The sequence below is a fragment of the Zosterops lateralis genome (genome assembly GCF_965231275.1).
Source record: "Zosterops lateralis genome assembly, chromosome: 7".
Lineage (NCBI taxonomy): Eukaryota > Metazoa > Chordata > Aves > Passeriformes > Zosteropidae > Zosterops > Zosterops lateralis.
Window position 1 is genome coordinate 30,193,965 of NC_139767.1, and position 8,091 is coordinate 30,202,055.

The window sequence follows — 8,091 nt, forward strand, 5'->3', positions numbered from 1 at the left end:
TCTTGACACTTTCTGGTTGGATGAATATTTTTTTGGCAGATTCTGTGTGTCCATCTCTACTCAGGGACTGGAACAGTTTCATATAGGTCCCTCTAAAAATGTTGCAAAAATATCTAGTCTGGGACAGACTTTTATGAGACAGACACTCAAATGGCTCAGGGTATTGAAATAACTGGGGCTGCAGTTTCTTTACTGGTGCACAGACCTGTCAAATCCAGCATGTTGATGGTGAAGGTTACACTGTGGGCTGGCAGCTCCCACCACCAGGGTGGTGCAGTTCTCCTTTGCAGCACTGCATCACAGGCTCTGTCCCATCCTGATGTCCCATTTCCCTGGAACAACTGGCTAGTCTTGACCCCAAGCCTGGCTTTTTTCATTCTCTGCCTCTGTTGAGTGATCCAGAGCATAGGTGCTATGGCCAGAGACAGGATTTTGTGTTCCAGGGTATCTATGATGAGCATTTTCACCTGGAACACCTTCCACTGTGTAATTTTTGAAAATGCTCAAAACAGCTTTTAACTAATTTTCAGTACTGTTAAATGTTGGGTGGAGGTTTTTAAATGTAAGCATGTAAGTTCAAATTTAAGCACTTCTTTCCAAAGGACCTGATGTACAAATTCTCCCAGCTGAAGAGTGTGTAGGTCTTCTGGTGACCAGCCAGGACTTCGAGTTAGATACTAAATATAGATTTAACAGTTTATCCCTTGACATCAAATAATTCAAAAGGTGAATGATTTATGATTTCAAGAAATGAGTGATTATTTATACTGGAAAACACTGCCATTTTTATTGCACATGAACAATTCCACATGGAGAGTTATTCAAAGTAGTTTAATATTTGTACTGTGCCCATAAATGCCAGTTTCTTTTTCTAGACGAGGATCTTTAAAATATCCTAAAGGAATTGAATGCTGAGCCCTAGTGAAAGTCAGGGAGGGACAAGCACTGAATTCCCTAATTTTAAAAGATCCCAGTGCTTATTGGCTTATCCCCAGCTGAGACAACAACATTTTAGGATAAATTTTGGGTTCTTCTAACCTGACAAGTGTGGTGCAATGAGTTTAGCTGCCCTGCCTTGGGTGACCCAGGGAAGCAGAAGCAGACACAGCAGAACAGAGGTACCTGACTCAGAGCCCATTCACCTCCTGGACCACAGGCCTTCTCTCACAAGCCAAGGGGATTCTTTCACATGTGCAAGGAGAAATGTCAGACAAAACAACAGTTCAGCCAAGCTCATGGTGGGTTTGGATAAATAGCTTTTGGCCAAGCAGCCCATGCTGAGCAGCAGAGCCCAGACCTTTGAGTTTGCTTCCTGGCTAACTGCACCTGTGCCTCTGGTGGCTCCTGGCAAGTCCTTCAGCTTGAAAATCTGGGCAGAAGTGACTTACTGAGCTGTGAGAATTAGCTAGGTAACACTGTTCACAAGCTCTGCCAGGGAGCTGCTCTGCCCTCAGTGGAGAGCCTGAGATATGCTGTGGCCAGCCTCTTGCAGGGTCAGACTGAATTGCACCAGGGCTCATCTGTGGCTGCTGAGGTCGTTGGGAGGTATTTTGATGTTCCCTTTAGCCTCTGGACTTGCCAAGGCAGCCCCATGGACTGAAGCTGACTGAGACTGGTGCTGTTTTGGCATTTTGAGCATCAACCAATTCCCACAGGGCAGCTCAGAGAAGGAATTGCAGTGATCACTGCTGCCTGTGGAGCAGCACCAGATCTGAAGGGCAGCATGAGCTCTGCCACCCTGATTGCTGCACCTCTAAAACACGTCCATAGCTCTCCATGAAGAGATTCCAGCACAGTTAGAATGTTAACAGGACTTGTCTCTCTGCCCACGTGTTGGTTCCCATATGTGGCAGGAATGATCCAGGTGAGGAACCACAAGACTCTTTATTTCCTGACATCCCTTCTGCTGAGAGAGTCAGGCCAGTTTGCAGGGGGCCAGCTTTGGGATTAGACAGGTGGACTCAGAATCTGCTGCTTTATTTGTTCCAGTAGCATCAAATGTCTCCTCTCTTCATCTGAGAGATGAAGGAAGAGAGGTAGGCATATTTTATCAGTGGTAAAAATGGCAATATCCAAGGAAAGGGATCAAGGGGGGATAAGAAGGACTGGTGTGCATCTCTTCAAGACCTGGATCACACCACTGGCAGATGAAATGCTTCTCCTTGGACCAGTTGTTTTTCCCATCTTTGGGAATGGCTCCTTCTCTTGCACTTGGGCTTTATCTCTTCTCCACTTCTCCACTTGATCATCAGGGCAATGGGAGGTGCTGGGTGCACTAACAGTGCCTGGAGAACTGCACAGCTCTGAATGGCTTTTGCTGTTTCCTTGTGGGGGATCTATCCTGGAGCCTGTGCCAGTGGATGTTCCAAAGCTTGGCTCATAGTAACATTCCTTTGAGAAATAATGGTTTCACTGGGAGAAGTTGCCAGTACATTAAAAATGTAAGAAGGACAGCATTTTTCACACAAACGCTTGCTGTCAATATGGATAATGAGCTACGTGCTGCTGGTTTCCTTCTTGGGGTGGGAGACAAAGGGGAACTGGACTTTGTGCTGAATGGATGCTTGTGAGAAGCTGGTACCACTCAGTGATTCACAAGCAGCTTGCAGACATCAGGAGTAAAGGTTCGTTACATCTCTAATTTTTTTCTTCCTTTGGGCAGGTGGCCTAACAGCCCAACAGCTGATCCTACATTTTAAATTTAATTTTAATTGAATGCACTGTTAGAGATGCCTTAAATTGACTCTTTTTGTTTGAATTTCCTAAGGGAGTTTGCCCCAAGACCTCTATCCTAGTGATAACTTATTCTGGCCAATGGAGCCAGTGTGTATTTATTGCACAGCTCTCTGTCCCCTCTCTGGCTTCTGCTCCCATGAACACTGCAGTTGCTGATGACTAGAAAATTACTCAAGTGTGAACTGTTTCACTGTCTGTCACTTCGCTCATTAGGCTAGTGAGAAAATGTATCTATGGCTCTGTCACACAGAGCCCTCATTAGGTTAGCAGCACATTGAGATCATTGCCTTTTTTAAAGATGGCTGCAGGAAAATGGCTGGGTAGTTTGATGCTCCTCAGTAATAAGTGGAAGTAGCAAAAGCAGGACTCAGTGCATTCCCTTCTGAGATAATTGCATTGTTTGCAGAGCCTGGTCAATGGAATGAAGTGATACTGCTGGGCAAGGCAGCATAATCCCACTTCTTACTCTGAGTGGAAGGGGCAGAAGGTGCTCAAGATAATTCAGTGTCCAAAAGAGATTGAAGACAAGGACACTCCATTTTTTTGCAGCAGCTTTTCCTTGTGCCTGTTAAACTAGAGAAGCCCCACTGAGGGTGGGTGTGCATTTGTATCAGCATGAGCAGAGTTTAGGTCTATCAGCTACAGCTCTAACTGGCAATGAGGGCTACCAGGGGTTTCTAGTTCCTACCTCCAGCAACTAGGTTCAATATAGAACCATTTTAGCCATTCCTAGAAGGCTGCACTTAGACACTGTCACTGGCAAATGTCTGTGCTGTGCTTCTGCTAGAAAAGGTGTGCTAAATGACCACATGCCTTCTCTCTAATTAGTGCTTTCTTTCTAGCTTACTTCTTTTCCTAAGCAAAGAGTGCCACTAACTTCCACACTGGCATTTCCCCTGAAGCTGATCCATTAAATGCTCTGGAAAGCCAGGTAGCTGTTTACTCCAACCACCAGAGCAGTAGGACTTGCAGTAGGAGCACAGTGTAGGATGGGACCATTGTATTGATGGGAACTGCTGCCTGCTTTGCTGCAAGGGTGATTGTGGGAGCTGCAGTACAGCCTTTTCTGCTATGGCTTTGGTGTGGACAAAGTCTAGCTCACCATCAAACTAGATGCTGTTATCATTGGTAGGTAGAGGTTTGCGTGTCACTACAATTGCTCAGAAAATTAATTTTACATGAGGAATTTCTTCTATGCTTCCATTGTAAAGTATTTCTACTGGTGATTGGCTTCTGTGTGGTGATCCCAAAGACCCGAAAAGCAGTTTACACGCAAACTTTTGCATCAACTGAATGTTTGAAGAAGTGTGCAGGGCAGTGTCTGGTCACCCCACTGGACCTGCAGTGCTGATGATCCATCTCTATTCCACCACAGGAATGTTCATTAGAGGATCTGTGGTGCTCTGTAGCTAATTAGGTTCATAGCAGATATGTATCCCCTAGGGATAAGATGATAAAAAAACTTAAGGCCTTTTTGCTTATTTAAAGTTGATATCCAACTCCAAGTTAAATTGGATATCAAGTATTTGACTTGCTCTGCATATATTCTCTTCAATTCCATATACATAGGATTCTTCTCATTATCTGCATTTACAAATTCAAAGGCAATTAGCCCTGAAATAGCTAGAAATGTAGAGAAAGAAATATTTGAATTTTTATTTCCCATAAAGTTCACATTTTCTTTTTCATTTAAGTGGAACTTTAATTTCTCTTGAAGCATGTAAGACAAGTGTTAAAAAAAAGAAAAAGAAAAAGAAAAAGAAAAAAAAAAAAAAAAAAAAAAAAAAAAAAGGAAAAAAAAGTCCTTTATGGGATTGGAGGCTGAAAAGGACCATTATAATGAAATAGAATATTTGCTTCCTAGGCTGGTGATTCAAATACTCTTTGAGAGGCTGAGTCTGTATCCACATGTTGAGAGTTCTGGCCCTGGGATGGCTGGGCCCTGGTGTTTTGGTGTCACCCTGATCTTTTTCAGCCTTCTGATTTTTGTAGTGGAGTTTCTCACAGATTTTCATGTAAACAAAAATAATATTATTGTAAACTGTTCATCTTGTTTATCATTCCTCTATGGAGGAGGGACAATTGACGGACTTCCAGTTTGACCAGCGTGGTGGGAGAGGTGTAAACCTCATTGCCCAATCCCTGGTCATTGTCCAAAATCTATATAAATCAAAGTAGGAAAATAAACTTCCCTCTTTTTGCCCTGATGACCTGACAGTGCGTGTGTCGTTCATTTCGTGTCCTGTAGCAACATTTAGGTTCTCCTGGCAGCAGAAGCTGGGCTGGGAGCAATGCTGGGTGTTTCTAGAGGCCAGCCTGGTTTGTGTGCCCAGTACCAGCCTGCAAGGTCACCACAGAGCACAGCCAGACCTGCAGCACCACACACACCATCTGCCATGGGCTGGCATTCAGCTCCCTCTACAGTCCCCAGCAGGAGCTCAAAGTGTTATCCAAGCCGAGCTTTGGAGCTACCTGTGCAGGAATACCTGTGTTCAGTCAGAGGCTGAGGGGGTGTTAAGGAATGTGGGAGCAGAAGGGGCTCAAACTCTCATTTAAGACGTAATCTCAATGTAGCCTATGTGAAATAGGCCACTCCAGTTCCAAAGGGATTGGAGTCCCCAAACCAAGAATGAGCAGACAGAGGAAGCTTGGCACTCATGAGCCCATAGGATAGGAGCCAATTTCTGGGATTTTTCCTTTGTGTCAGACTGGAGCCAGTCTGGTGAGCAGGAAAGCCTGAGCTGTGGCTGCAGTGCCTGGGTAGGGGGGCAGCTCTGGGGACCTGTCCCCAGCTCTCTGCCATCACTGCATTCCCTGCAGACCAGGCTGTCCATCCCTGCAGGCTTTCACAGGACTTGTCCCACCTGGCCACTGGGAATAACAGGTTCATGCCCTGTGCTAATTTTGCACTTGTCTTCAGTTTTATATAAGTATTTCAGTTTCCTTCTCAAACATAACTTGTCTTCAGACACACCAGCGTTCCATGAAAGTAATTAATTTACAACAATATTACTTAGTTCATCCAGCTGGCTGGTTGTGCCTTATTAGTGCTCAGGAACAAGACTGGGTTTTTTCTTCTTTCTGACAGGGATTCTTGGAGCCTCAATGAGCAATTAGTTTAAAAAAGCTGTCCTAGGGAGCAGAATTAGTACTAAAAAGGCCTAAGACTTAACTTGAAAATCTTTGAGATGTCTGCAATTGTTACTCTTTTTATTCATCAAAGGAACAATCTTCCTCAAATACATATCACCTATTTAAAAAAAAAATAAGGTTTACAAGTTAATTTTAATAATTTTAAGTAAAAATGCAACATCATATTCCAAGAGATGAATGACTGTCGTGCTGAACAGATGATGCTTCAAGTGTTGTTTGGGGTTTTTTGTAGAATGACATTTTTATAAAGAAACTTCCCAAAGCAGAATTACTGCAGGAGTTGACTTGCAAAGGACAGTTCGTGGCATCAGTTCCTTCTCTTTTTTTTGGACCTGGTGGGACCCAAGGCTAGACTGTAGACTTTTTAACTTCTGTAAACTCTGCAATATCTGCTGCAGTAGGAAAATACATAACCAACAGTAATACATGAAGACATTATAGGTAACATGGCCTGAACTAGTACCTCACTAATGTGTACATAACCTGCTTTGTAAAACCATATCTTATCCAGGCTAAGGACTTAATTATTATTGATTAGTTCTGCCCACTCTCCAATATCAGTCATTATTGAAATAATCTCCGTATCCCTCATTAAACATGCATCTGTTTCCATGGGAATGCATTTTAAAACAAGAAGTGCTATTTGAATATTATTGGTTTCACTGGTTGTTCAGGCACTTGGTGCTGTGGTTGCCCAATCTGTCATAGTTAATCAACTCTCATCTCTTAACACTGGCTGCAGTTATCAATGAGTTGAGGATTAATATTCTGGGCGAAGCAGATGATAAATCATTTGTATATAATTAGTGTACAGCAAGGTTACAGCTGACATGAATTTTTATCTTAATTATGAGAGAAATTTGTTCCATTAATTTAATTTAGTTTGCATGAGTGGCTAGACACCTAACAAAGTTAATCTTACACCTGTCATTACAACAGTAAGGAGAGGCTCATTTTCAAGCTGTAGACACAGAAACTCTGGTATATAAGGATAATGTTGCTCATTCTGATGTGAAAATAGATGATCATAGACAGAAGATACAGAACCTACTCTCCTTAAAGGCTTCCCAAAGGATTTATGTGTGAATATTACAGGCATTCAAATCTGGTTGCTTCTGCACCAAGCAGACTAATTTTCCTTCATTCTCCTTCTGTACTTCTTCATGAGAGAAGCATGCAGTGCCTACAAACAAAAAGATTTCCCCTTTATTTTCATTTTAATTACTTTAACTATATACATATAGTTACCATGTGACAATGCCATAGCCCTTGTATGACATAATATCTGCATTAATAGCTACGGGTGAGGAAATTGTGCTGCCTGCAATCCAGCCTTCATATTTATGTGAAAAAGAATTATTCATAACTTCATCTACTACACAAATGGCAATTATGCAGGCATTTCTGAGGTTTCAGCAGACTGAATAAACCTAAATTCTATGTTAATTATCCAAGCAATTATCAAGTCTGATAAATCATACATGATTGATAGATAAGGTGGGGCTGTTTGGGTAACAGGATATGGTGTTAGTTATTTTGCTGATAATTAACCAAGCACCGAAATGAAAGAAGACTATTTGTGGCATCTCTTATAAAAATGTTTATCTTTATAGATTTGTTGATTATAGTTATTTTATTCTGGTAGGATGACATGGAAAAAGAAAAGCCAATACCTGAGTCTTTTTACAGCTAATGAGATGAGACTGAATACAGTGGAGAGAGAAATATAAGTGAAAATTGCATTCTGCACTAGCTCAAGTCCAAATACATATTTGTAATACAAGCCACAGTCTCCTTCACATTTGCAGCATAAAAATAACCCTCAAACAGAAACATTAATTGAACAGTAACTCAGATTAATGTTTTGTAATATTAGTTCACAATTATTACTCTCAGCTAAGGTCAAGAAGTATATAGTTGGATATTCACAAAGAAATGACTGATTTAAAAACAAAGGGCTCTAATGGAATTCAATAGTGCTTTTCAGTCATTCCAGTTGGCATCTCTATTACCTGAAATGATTCACAGTCCATTATGGGAGCTTCCATGCTAATAGAATGTCTATCTTCTGTAATACAGACACATCAGGGCACTAACTGAGAATCTGTCACAATGAATTTCATCTAGATTTCACTTCATCTCTTCATGGACTGTAAAATTTGCTCTTGTACAATGCCTAAATTTACTGTGGGTAATTGAGAG